Source organism: Haemaphysalis longicornis, unplaced genomic scaffold (genome assembly GCF_048455015.1).
Source record: "Haemaphysalis longicornis isolate Haplotype H1 unplaced genomic scaffold, Haemaphysalis longicornis Haplotype H1 scaffold_9, whole genome shotgun sequence".
NCBI lineage: Eukaryota > Metazoa > Arthropoda > Arachnida > Ixodida > Ixodidae > Haemaphysalis > Haemaphysalis longicornis.
In genome coordinates this window covers 31,958,387-31,977,436 of record NW_027526460.1, presented here as the reverse complement: position 1 = coordinate 31,977,436, position 19,050 = coordinate 31,958,387, and the positions used below count along the sequence as shown (strand labels likewise).

Sequence of the window (19,050 nt, the reverse complement as noted above, 5' to 3'; positions counted from 1 at the left end):
AATAACGTTTCATACGGTTTTCTCCTGAAAACTGATGGTGTTCTGGTTGAACTCGACTCTGGCTCGTTGCATGGAACTGACCGGAGACCTGGAGGATTGCGCGGCAACGACTTCCATTTCAGGCGAGTGTGCTTTACCGCCACGAGCCTGGAGGGGCTTTAGAATCCGGGGAATCCGGGGCCGCCGCCGCCTCCGGGAGGACGTCGATCAATTTACCGTCGCGTCCGCGGCCTCTCACGCCTGTAGCGTTGGCTTGCTGCTATGGCACCCGAGACAACGCCTCGCCACCCGCCTACCGGAGTGAACTGGAACCCGTGCGCTTGCCTCAATGGCGCGGGCATTCTCGCTCTCTGCGGCGACTAAACGGTGCGTGCGCGTACGCCTGAAAGTGCCGTTCACAAGGCCATCGGGGAAAACGCGGCGGCCGCGTAGCGAAAGCAGACCTCCACGCGTTGTTCACGCGTTGTGTTCACGGCCGACCTATTCGGATGCAAGTAACGCGGTGCTTAGTTCGGCAGCGAGTGGAACGCGTTTCGCTGCCCCATGCAAATTGGTTGCTTCGTTTTCATTCTTTGTACCTCCCTCCCTTCCGGTATCTGCTTCCCCGTCTTATGCGCACCTAACCTCGGATTCTTTCCCGAGAGGGGAACAGCGTTGAGCACGATCGTTCTGCGAACGTTCGCTCGCAGCAGTTTCCGCAAGCGAGTTTTGTTATTGATAATGTTTCCTTTCTGCTCCGCCGTGCGGTTGCCGAGGCCTGTACGTCATTCCGAATGTTCCCACGCACAACGCTTTCGTTATTTGCAGTCAGCCGTCGCTTTCGCTCGCCCGGCATCGACTGCGCGGGAAAACCGTTCTCGCGAGGCGCCCCCCACTTTGCGCAGTATGAGGAAGAATCAAACAGAAATGTATCACGACGATTCCGAGGCTGCAGGCTCCCGTGGAGCGCGCATGCAGAAATGGTTCGATCGGGGAAATTGTTTTCGACGAAAGGAATTTCCCGGACAGCTCTATCAGGAGCAACTACCATTCGCCGATTGCAGCGCGAAAGTTCTCGGTGAAAACAGGCGGCCTTGGCTAAAAGGCGGCAAGCAGCTGGATGTTCTTTCGAACAATCTACGTTTTTTTTTGTTCTTCGACATCAGGCGGAGTGCGATTGCAGGAACTGGATGTTACTTGCTTATTTTGGGGTATTTTATGCATTCGGTGTCATGCAGCCTTCGCAAACATAATCAGGAAGCCGAACTAGGTAGCGATGCCACGCAGTTTTCCCGATGAGACCCACGATGGTTTTTGAAGCCTGGAGTTTGAATGTTGGCAGCACGCGTAGCGCATTTAAATATGCCGTAAGTTGAGTTGCTACCAACAATTTTTAGTTTGACTGAGACTGAGAGATCAGTCGGCTTAGTCAGTGAAACGTTGCTCGCTTGTTAGTGCTAATAAGGCCTTAGTTACGACCAAGTTGCACTAATTCGAAAATACGGTGTCACGGAAACTTCTTGTTTAACAAGGAGCCAAAGTAAACACGAACTGGAATAAGAAAAAAGAAAGAGAAAGCTCTACTTGGGTTTGAGCTTCTCATAAAAGTAACGTGTACAGGTCGCCTGATTTTTTCACGATCTTCGCGCTGTGCCGTGTTGGCACTATGCATCTAACAATGTAAACAAGTGCCCAGCTTGCACTAGTGGTGCAAGGCTGGAGAAATGTCAGAGCTGGCAGCCTCTCTGCCTTCATCGGAAGCCCGGCTGTTGAACCTTACATAAATTTCTGAACTTGCCGCTGAAAGTTCTCCATGACTAGAACCCGCGGCAACCGGCTTCGCGAACTCGGCGTCTGTAGCTAGAGCTGTTCTGTGCTCCCCACTTCTGGCGCGAACGCACGTGAACTGGTGAGGAGAACAGCACGTGGCAGATCCCGCCACGAACGGTGGGAAGAGTGTTCTCGAAGTTTAACCTGCATGACGTCGGGCGCTCCTCACGAGGCGTGCGCTCGTTTTTTTTTTTTTTTTTTTTGCGATCGCCCCCGGCTTGTCATCGATGACGAGACTCACGGACCATGGGCCTCCGAAAGAGTCCTTAAAGCCTTGCCTAGTCACGTGGTTCGCTTGAGTTGAAGCGCACGCGCAGACGGAGCCCACGCTATGAGCAGGCGGAGCAGCCGTTTCACTCTCGCCTAGTCACGTGGTACCGCAGCGGCTAGGCTCCGAGCGAGCGTAGCGATAAGAAAAGAAGGCGCAGTTTCCACACGAACCAGTCGCGGTGACTCAGTGGCTAAGGCGTTGTGCAGCTGAGGCCAAGGACGCGGGTTCGATTGTCGGCCACGGTGGCTCTTTTCTGATGGAGGCGAGATATCTTGGATATTTCTGCAGATATCCTTAAATATCTACATGATCGGGAAGCGAGAGATCAGGAGACAAAAGTTCTTTGATAATACCAATGGGAGTGCATGGCTTTTTAAAGCCCGGGCGGGCTGCTTGCGGATACAAACTCTTATCTGCGAGCCGGTACAGGAAGAACTGTGCGCAGGTTGCGGCAGGAAGCCAGAAACCATGCGACATATTGTAACGGAGTGCAAAGGTATCCGACCAGTCTTCAGTGAAGAAGACATCCAGTTTCCGGAAGCCGTTGGCTTTGAGATTAACGGAAAGGTGAAACTGGACAGCAGTAGAGGATAGTAAAAGAAGGTTAGTATGTTGGTGTGAAAAGAGCAGAGAACAATCTGGGAAGTCACGCGAACAAAGAAGTCAGACTAGCACAAAAATTCCATAACGGGTGTCTTTTTTTAATGGCGAGCTGAGTTTACAGTGGCGTTTCCACTAAGGTCACTGTGCAACACCCCTGCCCCCCCCCCCCCCCCCCCTTTTCCGTAATTAATGGCAAGCCGCTAACGTCGTCGTAATCATCATCATCGTCGTCGTCGTCGAGGAGCGAAAACACCACCGTGTCGATTTTTCGGCTCCAGTTAAAGATCCCCGGTTGGTCAAAATCAATTCAGAGCCCTCCACTACGGTGTGCCTCATAGGCCAGGTGTAGCTTCGGCGTTTTAAACACTATAACCCTAATTTGAACCCGCTTGCGCGACGTTGGCTGAAGGTGACTTGTAGCGCAATGAACGAACCAAAAAGATGCAGAGTAGTAGAGCTTTTGCTCTAAGAGGAACATGACACACCTTACCTCAGGAGGCATCAATAAATGTTTTGTTCAGGTACGCATTGCAGATAACTTCTCACAGGCACCGCTCATGCATCCAAAGTGGAGAAAATCGCGACCGCAGTGCACTTGTGTGCACTGAGAGAATGTTCTTAAACTTGCCAATCTACACGACATCGTAGAAGCGCTGAAAAAGGAAATTGTAAACTAAACTGGAAATGTAAAAGGCACTGGGAACAGATGAGCTTCGAAATAATGTGATGGCCATCTAAGAAATCGTATCAAAATACAGAGTAAAGCGGAAGCGGACACAAAGCGTTTGGCTCTCCTTTGCAGTACATTGCTCAGGTCTTGTTTCGGTCACCTGCGTCTCTTTACAGCTAACTAAAACTGACCGATAGTGCGCAAGTCTACCGGCGCCCTATCTGCATCAAAGCTACTACATCTATTACACCGAATCTGATGAGACACAGCATCCACATTACAAGAATGCTTTAGGAATGCTTTAGACGGAATCGCTTCGCCACAGGTACTTTGTATGCAGAACACTAGCTATCCCAAAATGCTCCAAGAAGGAAAATAGAAATATAATGTATGGTTGATTAAAAATGGAAGTGCATTTGTAAACAGCCATTAAAAATGGAAACTCGAATTGGACTTTACTGTTTTAATGCATTTAAAATGTATTCTGCAAAGCAAAACACGATAATAATAACAAACTGTTGACCGCAAAGAATAAACACATAAATTTCATTGAAAACTAAATTTCTCTCTTGCCTGCGATTAAAAACGCCTCGAAAGGTGCAAAAACAGGCATTAAAGGCAAGAAAGAAGGGAAGGGAAAAACATTAGACTCTGCTCTGGAAAAGTGCATTGGCAGTGTATCGCATGTGTACTTTGCATTCGTTCTCGTCAGTAATTCCACCGCACCTTTTTTTGCAAGAATAAGAATCCTGAACGAGCAAAAAAAAAAGTAACAGAAAATACACAATCCTAATGAGCAAGGAACACTTTTCCGAGCCCACCAAACTGCTGCTACAAAACTTCTGCTACGCATCGTTCAAAGGGGCAATGCAGAGAAAACATACTATCTGCATCGAAATACGTCCCGGTGAAATTCTTTACCCTTCATTAAAAGGAAGCTTATGCGTTTTGCGAAAGAAAGATCCCTCCATAAGCCTGCACGCTCGTCAGTTCCGATGACAAATACCCGGCGAATAAGGGGCTGCTGTACAAAAGCCACGAAGTTGCTACTACGTGCTGCGTCCGCGAATCCTCCAGCCAAAACTCTCCTTCAGCGCGTAGCTTTGGGACCTCGGGATGCCAAGGAGCAACACAAGCACACAAATGCGATCCTCCGCTTGACTATAGATAGCAAGGTGACCCTGCACGTGCCGGGCTATACGCGAGCAAACATTTTATGGCTTCGTTCCGAGGTCACCACCGCCCTGCTTCTTCCGAAAAAAAAAAAAAAAAAAAAAGGTGCGTGCACAACTCAACGGAATAAAAATCAGCCAGACATACAGTCAGGGAGCTAAATGACGGTAGGATGGCAAGGAAAGCGCTTCGTTCAATTTTTTCCCCCGCTTGTTTTTGCTAGCGCCGGCCCATCTCGCTGACCTGTCCCACTTCCGGTTTTCTGCGTGTGCGTAAAAACGTCCAGGGTTACATTTCCCCTATAGCGCTGTGGGCGCTACCCTCCTCTTACATCCCGAAAAGTGCGTGTTGTTGCAAACGCGTGTGCGCCGAGATGCAGTGCAAGGGAAAATAAGCGTTTGAATGAAGGGAACGCTCAAGGTTATAAAAATGTGTGAGCCCACAGTTAAAAATGATGCGGCCGAAATGAAGTCGTGGGCTTTTGTGTATTCTAAAGGGACATATAAAGCGAGAGAGAGAGAGAGAGAGAGAGAGAGAGAGAGAGAGAGAGAGAGAGAGAGAGAGAGAGAGAGAGAGAGAGAGAGAGAGAGAGAGAGAGAGAGAGAGAGAGAGAGAGAGAGAGAGAGAGAGAGAGAGAGAGAGAGAGAGAGAGAGAGAATTGTCTTAAGGATAAAGAGCGTACAGGGCAGAGTGAGTTCAACCCTCTGGCCAGCAACTCTGCGGCGGCAAGGGGTCAAAAAAGAAGAATAATAATGATGGGAAAGGGGAGAATCTATGCATAGTTCTCCCGTCCACATACAATGCAGTGCTTCGAGTTTTAACGCTGAGGATACACTTCTAAAAATAAGTGTTCGGCATCAGAGCCGTTTCTGAGAAACCGTATAACGATTTTTAGGGCCGGCAGCCCCTTTAATATCTTGCCTAGAGCCCAGGAGGACCCGTGCGGCAAGAGGGCGGCTGTAAAAGCGTTTTAATGCTTTAGTCAAGGTGACGCGGCTCACGCACATAAATGCGCCACACGCATTAAACGTGTTATTAGAGAAATAAAAGGGACCATTCGATTTACGCAACGTCAACACTTACAGGTGCGCTTACAGTGTATGCTTCTGGTATAACACGTAGAAAAGGCGGTTTTGTGCCTCCATATTGTGCGCGTGAAAAAACACGCCAATGATGTATCTAGTGCGTATGCCCAAATTGTCTGTCTTTCAATCTGCTCCTCTACTACCATCAGCATCAACGTCAGCGTCCGTCCGTCCATCCGTCCGTCCGTCCGTCCGTCCTTCCATCCCTCCATCCATCCATCCATCCATCCATCCATCCATCCATCCATCCATCCATCCATCCATCCATCCGTCCATCCATCCGTCCGTCCGTCCGTCCATCCATCCATCCATCCATCCATCCATCCATCCATCCATCCATCCATCCATCCATCCATCCATACATCCGTCCGTCCGTCCGTCCGTCCGTCCGTCCGTCCGCCCGTCCATCCATCCATCCATCCATCCATCCATCCATCCATCCATCCATCCATCCATCCATCCATCCATCCATCCATCCATTTATCCGTCCGTCCGTCCGTTCTTCCGTCCGTCCGTTCTTCCGTCCGTCCGTCCGTCCATCCATCCGTCCGTCCGTCTGTCTGTCTGTCCATCCATCCATCCATCCATCCATCCATCCATCCATCCATCCATCCATCCATCCATCCATCCATCCATCCATCCATCCATCCATCCATCCATCCATCCATCCATCCATCCATCCATCCATTTCCGCCCCTTTCGCCGTCGCTGGGTTTCCTACGATTGCTTTTTTTTTTTTGCTTTCCATCTTTTGCTACGCTTGAGAGTTACAAGAATACTTGGTGGGTGTGCGCCTACCAACTCGGTCGGCTTTTCATTACGCGAGAAATAATAGACGAAGCAGTTTTGAAAACACTTTCCCCATCGATCCGAGGCCGGAGAGCGACCGAAGCAAAGCGAACGACAAAGCGCTGTGGCGGTGACTTGAGCCGATCTTGTGAGGGCATTGGCTGTGGTGGCGCTGTGTCCCCACCTCTGCTGCCCAGATTCTAGAGCGACTTCAAGTCGAAGCACAGCTCGCCTCGTTCAACGCCCGACCCGCCCGTCGCGTGGTGTTTGGACGTGTCCCGTCACCTCACCACTTGTACGCCTCGTAAAATAAAGCATGTAGAGGATGCACAACCGAGCAGGTAGCAAAAGAGGATGGAAAGAGAATGACGGTTACAAAATTTCGACATTGGTGGACAACAGAACGAGCGACATGCAACCAATGCCTGTCTAAGACGATTAAATGTGACCATTGAGACAGGATTTGGGGGTTATTGGCTTTGCGTGACTTCTTATATCTAGCGAAACGACTTTAAATAGCGATAATCATGATCCAGTTCTTATTCTCCAAAAAGGCTAAAGTACGGTCACTCACTTCAGAGGTAATATTCCACGTGAATATCCCAGCCTAAAGGGCATGCTTTAAATGTGCTAGTGCTACGAAAACCCGCACGGGCAGTTGTTTATGCAGACTATTTTACTTTATAAGAAGATAGTCACATTTTTCTGTTTTAGATATAAGATTTGCGCTTTTAACGCAGGCGGAAATCGGACGTCCATTCCACGTACTCGTCCAGACAAAGAAATAAACAAGAGAAAGCCCGGGGAGCCGAATCTTGCCAATATAGAGCGCGCTCCTGGGAGTCGTTGAGCGAATTCAGCGATGTATTCGTGTTTCGGGGGGAAATTGCTAGGAGTGAACGTGACCGGGCTTTGGAATAGCTTGTTTCCGGCGAGGACTTAAACACGAGTGCCATTACGATGCGTGCCAATGGCAACACCCCCAGACGATAGCACGGGGGCGGTATTGTTTATAGATTATTAAGTCTAGACGTGACTTTATTAAGGCCTGCCAGGGGCAGTGTTTGTTTCCCGCGATAAAGCTTGCTCGGAGAATCTGTCCCTGTGTGCAGTAAATCAGGATATTTTTGTGCCTTGATCACTTCGTGCATAAAATGGTGCTTGAACCAACTATTGCAGCTTCTCGCACTACCGTTCAGTACTGCAGTACGTTACCACACCTGCCACTTGGTTATGCAATAAATGCTATGTGCAGTCAGTTTCCGTGGCATTTCTTCCAAGCCGTCGACCGGAGAAGTGTGAGGTAATAAGGTAATGTGAAACTCTCCATTAATACAACATTATTGATAGCGGCTCACGTTCCGTGAGCGCTGAAAATTCTATACTCGATAAAAAAGAAACGACAAAGACAACGTGAAAGGGAAAGAAAGATTTAAAATAAGAAGAAGCTCCTAAATAACGAAGAAATCGGTGACAGTGTGGGTGGGCGATTCTGGGTATCCTGCGTTTTCGTCCTTTCTCTGGCTAATCGTAAAAAATTCCCTCGCACTTCCCCGAGGGGGAGAGTGTGTAAGTGCGAATGCACGGTTGTTGATTGCGCGATTACGGTGGATATCGTGATCTTGCAGTGGAGAGGAGGCGCCCAACACCCGCAGTCACTGAGCGGAGAGAGGAGGAGGAGAGTAGCGCCCGCCGTTACGGCGAGGGCTACACGAGCGCCCTCACGCATCGGAATGCGGAGCGCCCGCTACGCGAGCGAGAGCTCTCCCGCCCGAAGTGGAGATGAGGCGCCCAACACCCGCAGTCACTGAGCGGAGAGAGGAGGAGGAGAGTAGCGCGCGCCCATCTCCCCCCGTTGCTAGGGAAGACGAGGAGGAAGACGAGGAGCGCGCGCACCCGCAGCTGTTGCTATGCGGACTACGGCGGCGGACGATTCAGGCTCGCTTAAGAAGTGCATTCGCACTTAAAACAAACGGTGGTGCATGTTCTAGATTAGAATACGCGTGATAGGAAGGCATTGAACCTGACTGGCATGTACGTGTGCATGCGGGTGTGTGTGGGCGCGCGCGCGCGCGCGTGTGAGTGCGTGCGGGTATTTTGACGATGTTGTCCCCGATTTAAAGCAATTCGGTGTGACGGTAAGCACGGTCGGACACAGCAGCGAAAAATATTTCGACCGCCTGAATTTGTAAAGCAGCAGCGTCTCTTGAAATCAATCAATCAATCAATCAATCAATCAATCAATCAATCAATCAATCAATCAATCAATCAATCAATCAATCAATCAATCAATCAATCAAGGTAATAAAGAAATAATGATAATAAAGAAATAAAATTTAACCTATCCTCTTCAATCACTTAATGAGAGAATGAACCAATCAATGACTCGACCCATCAGGTGGTCGATTAATTGATTGTCCAATTGACCACTATTGATCATTTAATAAATGAATTAACCATCCTACGAATCCCCTACAACAGCTTCTCTAGTAAAGTTAATCGAAACTTTCCGCAGCCAGATATTCAGATAATAAACTCGCATTACTACGTGCAGAAGAATCAACATCAAAAAGTGGGTCAGCGAAAATTTTGGATTCCGTTGTTGCTACCGAACTGGAGAGTTCGTTGAAAGAAATGCGAGCAGAGTTGGCAGGAAGAGGTTGGATCTGTGGACTCCGCTTGTCGAGATGTTTGCGTTGCTCCCGCATTCCGCGAGTCACGGGGCCGAAGCGCTTGCAGGCGCCGCGTGCACTGGCCTTGATTTACACGCATTACCGCGCACCGTTCAGAGAGATCCGCCACTTTGGGCGCCTTCTCCGCGAACCACACGACGGGGAGCGAGCGGACGAACGGCTGCCACGGGCGGCGCGGCCCAATTCCACCTGGCCGATCGATGCGGCTGGAACCTGGGTCAGGCGCCGCTTCAAGGCCTTGCGAGAAAACGAACAAGGCTGACACGCTGCTACAGTGCTGTCAGAAAGAAAAAAAAACTGTGGTTGATTCCTCTGTCATAGGAATCAGCAAAACACGAAAGGAAAATGTGCAGTGAAATCTGCAGCTGAGCATGATTTGCGGGTCGGCGGCTGTCTTGTGGGTGTGTTTGGCGAGCGACGTCCTGCTGGTGGGTCGCTTCGGCAAAGGTGTACTGGAGTCATTTCCGTGACGGATATGACGTCAGTGAAATCTTGGGGTATCGCGGCAGAAAACGCTTTCGTGTTAAAATATAAAAGTCGAAAACGAACAACCCTAAGTTTAACGTATTCTTTAGTGCTAAAGTTTGTTTCCCCTCAAAAAGACCTGTGTGCCAGGTTCGCCCTTTACAGGCTACTTGCTTCGTTGTACTGGTTTCACTTCCGTGGTGCTTATGACGTCAGCGAAATCTTGGTGTATCCAGGAATAAAACACTTTCGTGCTAAAAATGGCGAAGACATGTGGTATTACGTCGCGCAAAAATAAAATGAACTGGGTGCGTGACCTCTGGGGTCGAAATGCTGGTGTTGGTATGCCACGCTCTTCTTAAACGGCGAATGTAATGACTCATGAGTCAAAGCTCCCAAGTTCATACTCGAGGCCGTTTCGGACATGGTACTAGGGGATCGTTTCCACGCATATGTGAGCTCCTTCCTTAGGAATCGCAGAGGTATACAATTAAAATTGGTCAGATTAAATCCGGACCCTTCACCTTGGGCGCGAAGGGCATCCAACAAGGGGCTGTTATCTCTCCTCTCCTGTTTAATTTCGCCATGAAGAGTCTCTCGGAGCGCCTTGCCACCGTGCTTGGCACCAACCATGCGCTATACGCGGACGACATTACCGTGTGGCGTATGGGTGGGTCTGACTCCGGGGTGGAGCAGGCGCTCCAGAGCGCCTTGGACATCACAGAAGACTTTTTAGCTGGTTCAGGCCTCAGCCTTTCACCGGCCAAGTCTGAGCTTTTGTTTACAGGTCAATTCGGAGGGGAGTTAGGGGCCTTACTCCTTTGTAGCCGGCCCCTATCACCTTGCACGCACGGGACGGACGAACGATACTTCGGGTCGATTCCATCAGGGTCCCCGGACTTAGAATCCAAAGGTCGTAATACACAGACTATAGCCCGCACCAACTCCAAGACGGAGAGCATGACCAGGCTTATTCTCAGGGTCTCGAACCGCAAAGGAGGGTTGAGCGAGAGCAATCTCCTTCGGCTCTATCATGCGTTTCTCATGAGCCACATCAATTATGTCGCCTCGGCGCTCGAGTGGTCCAAATCTGAGGAGGCCAAAACCAACACACTCATGCGTAGGAGCATTAAGCGTGTGCTAGGTTTGCCTGTCAGCACCAGCACGGAAAGGCTCATGCAACTAGGCATTCACAACACCCTCTCGGAGGTAATAGAGGCTCTCAACAGACGGCCCAGGTGGTGCGCCTCTCGTCGTCACGGGGCGGCAGGCGCATCCTGGAATCAATTGGCTCTGACCCAATGACGATAAATGAACGTAAAGTATCGATTTCACCGTCCATAAGGGATACATTTAGGGTAGACCCCTTTCCAAGAAATGTACATCCACAATACAATGTAGGGCACCGCAAGGCTCGGGCTCGATCTCTATTGAACACTGTCGCGGGTAGCCCTGAGCTCGCGATTTTTGTAGACGCGGCTCAGTACGGCCGCTCGGGTTGCTTTGTGGTGGTCGCCGTAGAACACCGGGGCGGGATGCTCAACTCTGCCTCGGCCAGGAAGGTCTCCGTGGCGGTGGCCGAACAGGTCGCCATCGCCTTGGCCATGAAGGACCCATTGCGTCCGAATATCTTTACGGACTCGCGGGCTACGGCTCGAGCATTTGCCTCGGGATCGATCTCGCGGGAGGCTGGGGCAATCCTTGGTTGTGAGGAGGCCGCTGGACATCACACAATCAAATGGTTCCCGGCCCATATGGAGACCAACGTCCATCCCGACGTTCCCAACGTTGGCCCATGACCGTGCGCGAGGATTATCTGACCGCGGCGGTCCCGGTAAATTCGCGGGGGGGGGGGGGGGGGGGGGGGGACGCTGAGAGGTTCCGGGATTTCTTCCTTCACGAGGTCGTAGCTCACTATCTTTTCGCTCGGAGGATCTACCACCACCCCCTCATCCAACGCTTACTCGGTCTGAATCGTCGGCCTCGAGAATGCTCCAGACGGGGTGCTTCCCTTCGCGGGGCAAATTTAGTCCTTTTGCGCCCAACATTGACCCGCACTGTCCGGACTGCGGAGAAGCGTATTGCTCATTAGGTCACATGCCCTGGCAATGCCCTGCAATACGCGACAGTTTGTTTAAATACAAAGAGGATTGGGAGGAAGCCCTCAAAAGCGGCGACCTCTCTGTCCAACTCCTGGCCGTCCAGAGGGCCTGCGAAAGGGCGGAGGGCCACGGCCTTCCTGTCCCTACGTGGGAGCGGCCCACAACTACAACCCCAAAGTAGTTCCTCAGGACCAAAAATAAAAGTTCTTTGTCTGTCGGTCTCTCCCAACTAGTCTTCGGTATTGAAATAAGAAATCTTCACAGGGACGTAGGCGACGACTGAATTCGAATGGAGAGACTGAATAGCCTCGATTTCAATAAATAAACTTCTCTGAGATAATAAGATCCGCATCCCTAGGGATTCAGTGTTTTCCAATCATTCCTAAATTCGTGTTTTCTTGCAAAAAAAAAAAAGACCCATGCATTCCTTGACTCTATTTCCTTAGCTTTCTTTGTAATATACACGCATACCTGCTATATCATCGCCTACAGCCTATTTGTGCCCAATGCAGGATGAGGGTCCCTCCCAGTGAATACAAATACTCCAGTCGCGGGTTTTTCGAGTCCATTCTATGACCTCAAGTTTTCTTATTCCGTCTTTTCATCGTGTTTTTTGGTCTCCCCTATTCTGTTAGCCCCCCCTTGGTAGCCACTCCGTTAAGCGGACCGGTTGTACCGGTAGACCATCATTCCCGCGGCATGCCCTGTCCGATTCCCCTGTTTACACTTGATCTGAAGTAAAATGTTTCAGCTCGGTTTATTTTATTCATAATGACACTGCTGTATCCTTTCTAGTCCTAGAACGTGTAACAATTAACAATTTTTGCGCTAAGGGTGGTGGTTAGGGTTGGGTGTGTATAGGTCCCAGCATTGGCCAAAAAGTATGTACCTTCTGGTCGGGGTGCTTTAACGAGCATGCGAGGATAACTTTGCACGCGTCATTTGCGCTCCAGAAGTCGGAATTGGCCGGTGGTGGGTACCTTTCATTGTGTCCGTCAATCATTATTTTGTGTCGTCTGCTTTTGCTGTAAAACCAAGCTTAAAGCTTGCCATAGTCCTTCTCTTCCTTTTATGTTATTTTCTATTTTTCATTTCTTCTTTTCTTTCTATCTCAGACTTTCCGCCTTTTCCTGTCTCTTAAGAATAAGTCGGTTCCCCTACAGTTTTTCAACTGCATTTGAACCACTACTGAATCAAGTTGCTTTGTATATACCCTAATAGAGCTGTGGCGGTGCTCTAAATAATGTACGTCTCTCTATCTCTATCTCTCTCTCTTCACATCTATCTCTATCTCTAAAGCACAGCAAAGTGTTCCACGCACTGCTAGGAGCACGTACCCGCAGAGAGATAGAGAGAGGGATAAAATTATTTTCTCTTTTGCATATGGTCTCCTCATTCCAGGGGCTACAAGGTGGGTCTTCCAGGGATCTTGCCGGGAAGGCCTATCGTCTTCTGCACAAAGCCTGCCGACAGTAGCTGCTGCTGTAGCGTACCTGGTCCAGTCAGCCACTCCCTACGGATATTACTTCTCTCTAATTTGGGCCATAGTCATAACACGTGCTCTCGACTTGTCCGTACGTGGCAGACATCACACACTGTCGGGGAAGTGTTTACACGGCCTTTAGACATGTGTACTTTGTCGGGTATGAGTAGTGTTTGCGTTTGCCTGGGCAATTTCTTGTGCGGAGGAGTGAGTTTGCGTCTGCTGTCTGCATATTCCTTAAGTTATAGTAATAACGGGATCACGGGCTTTTGGGTTTGGCCACAGTTGGAACGTGCCCGGAGAAGCGCTTCGCCGGCGCGCAGGTTTGCTACGTACCCGCAGAAAGCTATTGAACAAAGCTTTAGAAGCAAAAACTTAAGCTCCTTCTGTTGTTGGCTGCAGCAAAATGGTCTGTCTCGTTTTTATGCGATCATAATTAAACAATTATGCTGTAGCATTGTTTCTGTACTGCGTTGCCTAACTAACGTTATCTCTGCTCCGTATCGGTCGTTTTATTTCACGTCCACTGTTCTGAACCATCGCGCCCCGCAATCTCAATTTTCTCATAAAGCAGGCTCCGTTGCATAACATCCACTTTCAGCAAAGCACCGTATTTTTGTTTTTCTTCTATCATCTAGCGGAGAAAGCTAGCGCGACGGCTCGGCTAGCATCCCTGGTCTCCATTAAATTTTCTCTCTCTCTCTATCTCTTCTTTACAGAGGGAAAAAGAAATCTGGCAGGCCTTGTCTTTTCCTTTCTTTTCATTTCCTTTTCTTTTACTTCCCGTCAGGCTCCCCTATGGGTGAAACAAATGAAAGAAGGGGAAAAATCCCGGGCCATCTCCACTAACGTGAAACGCAGGGGAGGGGCGAAGCATGCAGTGTATCAGTGTATTGAAAGATTGTGTCTCTCCTGCCACACGGTGCGCGCTGATTGGGCGCCGGAGAAGCGCCGGTGGGAGGAGCAATCGCGCGCTTGGTGGGGCGGTGGCGCCCTCTCTCGCGTTAAACCGGATTTAAGCAATTAAACGAGAGACAGACAGGCCGTAACCCGTAAGTTGTCTTCGTGTCACACGCCGCAGCATGCGTTATAGAGCGAGGCGTTGGAAAACGAGTGTCCCGGTGTGTTCTTTTAGTACGCGTTTTTGCCCATGTGGTGTCGTGATATTATAGTACCGCGACTACATAAGACGACAGGAGACGCCCACAGCCCGAGCCCCTAAGGTGCTTCGCCCCTAAACCGCAGGAATGTGTTGTACACCGAAAGTTGTCGATACGTCTTGAGTGAGGGGCCTCATTGAGCCCCGTGCACGTGGCCGCTCTGTGTCACCAACGCGCGTTGCGGACGGACATGCACTATAGTGCACGTGCTGCTGCTGTACGGAACCAGGCTCTGTTGCTGTAAGGAACACCGCGCAAAATTATCGAGTGGCGAAGGGACATTACAGGGCCTCACTTAATGAGACGATTCGGTTCGCCTAGGATGTTGCCTTTGCGTGGCAGACAGATGTCACTGTTTATGAGTTATCGCACCGAGTTGCATTAATTGTGACAGTATGCATGCGCTCTGTAGTGATGGTCTGAAGAAGATAACGTAGATGAAGGGCTGTGAACATATGGGCTGAACAGGAAAGCATCGCACCTCTTTTGTTACCCAAAATTATGCACGTTTCGCAATAATATATAGAAGCCGAAAATGATAGTTGTATAACATAGAAGAAACTGGGGTGAAGCGACCGCTGTGATGTCGTGAATATGGCTACGTCTAAGGGGATCACAGAGACTATTTTATGTCTACAGAATAAAATGTTTTAAACAAAGTTCATCGCGAGGTTTCTCTGGAAAACTTTTGTTTTAGTTATATGATTTAGGGCAGGCATGTTTTAATTTGCTTTAGAAAAATTGTGTCAAATTTTTCTGTTAGGGACCACAGCTTTTTCGCCATTCACACGAAAACAGGTGTTTACAATGCGTAAAGATTACTGGATTAAACTCAGCATGGGTATCGAATTATCGCACGGATTACACCAGTTAAAATTTGTTAGAAGGTGCGTGATCAAGAACACGAGTCACTGCGGTTTTTCGAGTCATAATATCTCCCCCAGGAGCCCGTATATTTGGAAACGTAAAACAGCTCACAATTGCAGAGCTTTTAAACACTACAGAGGGAACCAGCAAATAATTATTCAGACGACGACGAAGACCGCACAGCTACGTAGTGTCCGTGAAAGTTAACTGTGGTTTGTTTCTATTAGCATATTTATATTAGTATATGAACTTGCACGCAATTTTCAGAACGAGGTTTCTCCCGAAACAGAGAATTTCGATAGCGTTATCCTCACAGCTAACATCTGACGTAGCTCATATTCTAAAAATTGCCCTTTATTTAGGTTTGGCGTGGAAATAAATAACGACAAAATTGGTTTTTAATAGCTGCTATCGATAGCAGGGTAAAAAACTTCTGTTTAGAAAGAAACAAAACAAAATCTGACCAGCCGCAAGGAAATATGATACCGTGAAAACGCCTCCAACCGCACCAGAAAAGCAGTGACCAAGGTCAAATCAACAGATTTCTCCTTTATAGCGCAGTACCGAAACAGTTAAAAAGCGCGTGAAAGCACTTTCGTCTTAGAATTGTGGTGTTTGTAAAGGTGAGACTCGACTTGTTTGGCCTCACAAGTTTCTTCATTTGCGTCTCTCAAATACAGTAATTGACGTGATGAGACCAACCTTAACACGTGATCCCGCGCTGCGCTAAAACATCTTCCCCGTGTGTCCCTATGAACTGATGACGCAAATAAATAGCTTGGACCGCCGGAAATAAGAGATTGTATCACGCTTTAGGCATAGTTTTAGCGATGTTCGGAATTATTTCGAGCGGTGAAACTACAGCATTGAGATGACCGAAGGAGAAAAGGCGGGTCGATTCGCGTTCCCCAACCAAAACTGGCGTTAGTAATGGCTATTATGACACGAAAAAAATCCACGGGGTTCACAGCTACGGTACAGAATGAGAATGCGATAGCGTTAAGAAGCTGTAAACCAAATTAATGCGTGTTTTTGGAATATTCGGTGGAAATAATACCACACATGAAAAGAACTTCAGATGGGTAGATTATGCTGTTGCAACGTTCTGAGGAACTACGTCGTTTTAATAAACTTTGTAATTTGCCTTACAAAGTAATGGAAATAAACTGAATTGCTAGTTCTATATGCGAATTTAGAAGATGCTCTGTTCCTTGAGATTATCCTGCTCCAGCTTTTATAGAAAATGGGAACCGATACAGGGTTCGCAAAGCGTAATTTTAGATAAAACAAGCCCGGAAGAAACTCGTTTCGTAAATATAAGAATTCTCCGCTCGTTTTCTGTTTTCCCATTTTTGGAGCGTTGTTTCATCAATAAGGATACCAAGAGCAAAATGATCCACTCGGTGGACATACTCCAGCGAGACGTCACGGTCGCCCATCGGCCCGAAACCGACGCGATACCGCAACCTCTGATCTGTTATTTTACCGTCTCTTTTATTTTCACGGGAAGTAACTCCTTCGTCAATGTCGGTTGAAACAATCTCCTGAAAGCCCAACTTAAACCGTCTTGGAGGGGCACGGCTCCATGGAAGGACAAGGAGGATAAAAAAAGAAGCGAAAGCCCGAGACGTCCTGAGAAGAAGAGTAGAAGAAAATGACAGACTCGAAGAAATGAAGAGAAAGGGAGCCTTGAAGAACGACGCTACGCGGACCGATCATGTGCAGGAACGCTTCGGTTCAGGCCGAATACATCTGAAGATCCTTTAAAGCCTGCAGGCTTTCAGCTCGATTATATGCGACGGGTGCCGAGGAGACCTATGGGGACACTCATATATACTAGATACACGCGCGCACTTTTCTTTAATTTTCTATTTTTTCTGACGCTTTGCACTTCGAGTTCTCGAGAAAGGGCCCTCTTAGTGACTGCGCCCAATTTGTTACCGAGACGACATGCCATAAAAGACGATGGACCCCGACAGCTGAGATGTGAAGAGACGGGGACCAAGAAAGAAATAACGAAAGGAATCAAAAATAAAAATAGAAGAAAAGCAGGCCGTAATAGGCGCGTGTCAAGGATGAATAATTGTGCCACGAAGGGAAAGAAAGCACATAGAAGAGCTAACCTCGCTGTCTTTTCTTGTTACGTGAAAGACGATGAAAAGGCAGCCGGACTGGAGCTTGGGTCTCTCCCTATTCTTCCTTTATTTTGTTCACCCTTTCTTTCAATGGTGCTCTTTGAGCGGTTGGACCAACATGAGAAGAGATTTCAGTGATTTAAATGAGAAAGAGGTGGATGACCGTGACAAATCTCCTAACCAGCACGCCAACAACGTGCCGGCGGATATTAAAGAAAGGTTGAGCTTGCCACAAATTAAGACGTAAAAATGGTATAACCATATAACACGTTTTAAAGTACGCAAGTACGTGAATTTGAAACGAGAAAAAAAAAAGCACAAACAAAAAGTTTATCGCGGACTCAATGGAAGTATAAGCCGGTTGATTTAAATTACCAGCACACGCTACTTCAGGTGACAATGAAATCTAGCGCAACTGTTACTGCAGGGCTGCTAGAAACATTCAACGCTTCAGAAATCAAAACTTCGACACTGTCGGAAGAATTGGTAAAGCATTCAACATATGATCGGCAGGCGCGGGTTCGGTCCCCACTCTGGACACCTGCCGTTCTCCACTTCCCTTGCTAACATTACATGAAAAAGGTTAACTTAACTAATCATAATCTTATGAAAAAAGGTAAAAAACCTCTCAAGCTCTGCATCTGTTTCTGTCGTTCTAGACTGCTACATTACAATTCTTTGTTTCTTCTGTCTTTCCTTTTGTACGTATGTAAGAAAGAAAAAAATGTTTTCCTTTTGTGTATGCATGCATGTATGATGTGTATGTATGTATGTATGTATGTATGTATGTATGTATGTATGTATGTATGTATGTATGTATGTATGTATGCATGTATGTATGTATGTATGTATGTATGCATGTATGTATGTATGTATGTATGTATGTATGTATGTATGTATGTATGCATGTATGTATGTATGTATGTATGTATGCATGTATGTATGTATGTATGCACGTATGTATGTATGCATGTATGTATGTATGTATGTATGTACGTATGTATGTACGTACGTATGTACGTATGCACGTATGTATGCACGTATGCACGTATGTATGCACGTATGTATGTATGTATGTATGTATGTATGTATGTATGTATGTATGTATGTATGTATGTATGTATGTATGTATGTATGCACACACATACGTACATACCGCGAGCGTGTCTGAAAAATATTCGACGTCTTCGTCATCATAACCGTCATGTCCGGTTTTTGTCCACTGCAGAATGAAGAACTCTGCCACCAATTTTCAGCCATTTATACTGAGGCGTACGGCGCGCTATTTCCGCACATTAAGCGTTGTTTTTGAGCTAGAGCAGTTAACTTACGTTTTTAAAATGTAACATAATTACCGCACTACAGATGAAATAGGCGCCCACTAACGTTTCCTATTGAACCTGACGGCATAGATCCTTGCATGCGATTTATGTGTGTTTACATTACACATATATTCAACTGAAGCCGAGGTATGAGCAACTTTAAATTTAAGTTCCTCGAATTTCAGTCTAGAGGAAGGATAATAAAAATGAAGCAGGTATGCTCGTTCACGGAACGAGTGAACACATGGCATTAGTACGAATATTTATTGAACACGAGCTGGAGGTAGGAAACAGCATTTTGGCCAATAAGCATGTATTTATTTCCAGTTCCTTCTGCCTGCTGGCGTTTCCACGTTACGCGATCGTACCTCATCAAAATTTCTGTTTTTGAGGGTCTATTATTGTCCTTCGTCAACTCAGGGA

The 19,050-nt window shown here is 47.8% G+C and overlaps 1 protein-coding gene across 2 annotated transcripts in view; it reads right to left on the bottom strand.

Annotated features, from left to right (window-relative positions):
- LOC144152432 (suppressor of lurcher protein 1-like) overlaps positions 1–19,050 on the bottom strand; it is a 481,850-nt gene that overhangs the window by 46,199 nt on the left and 416,601 nt on the right. The window lies entirely within an intron of this gene.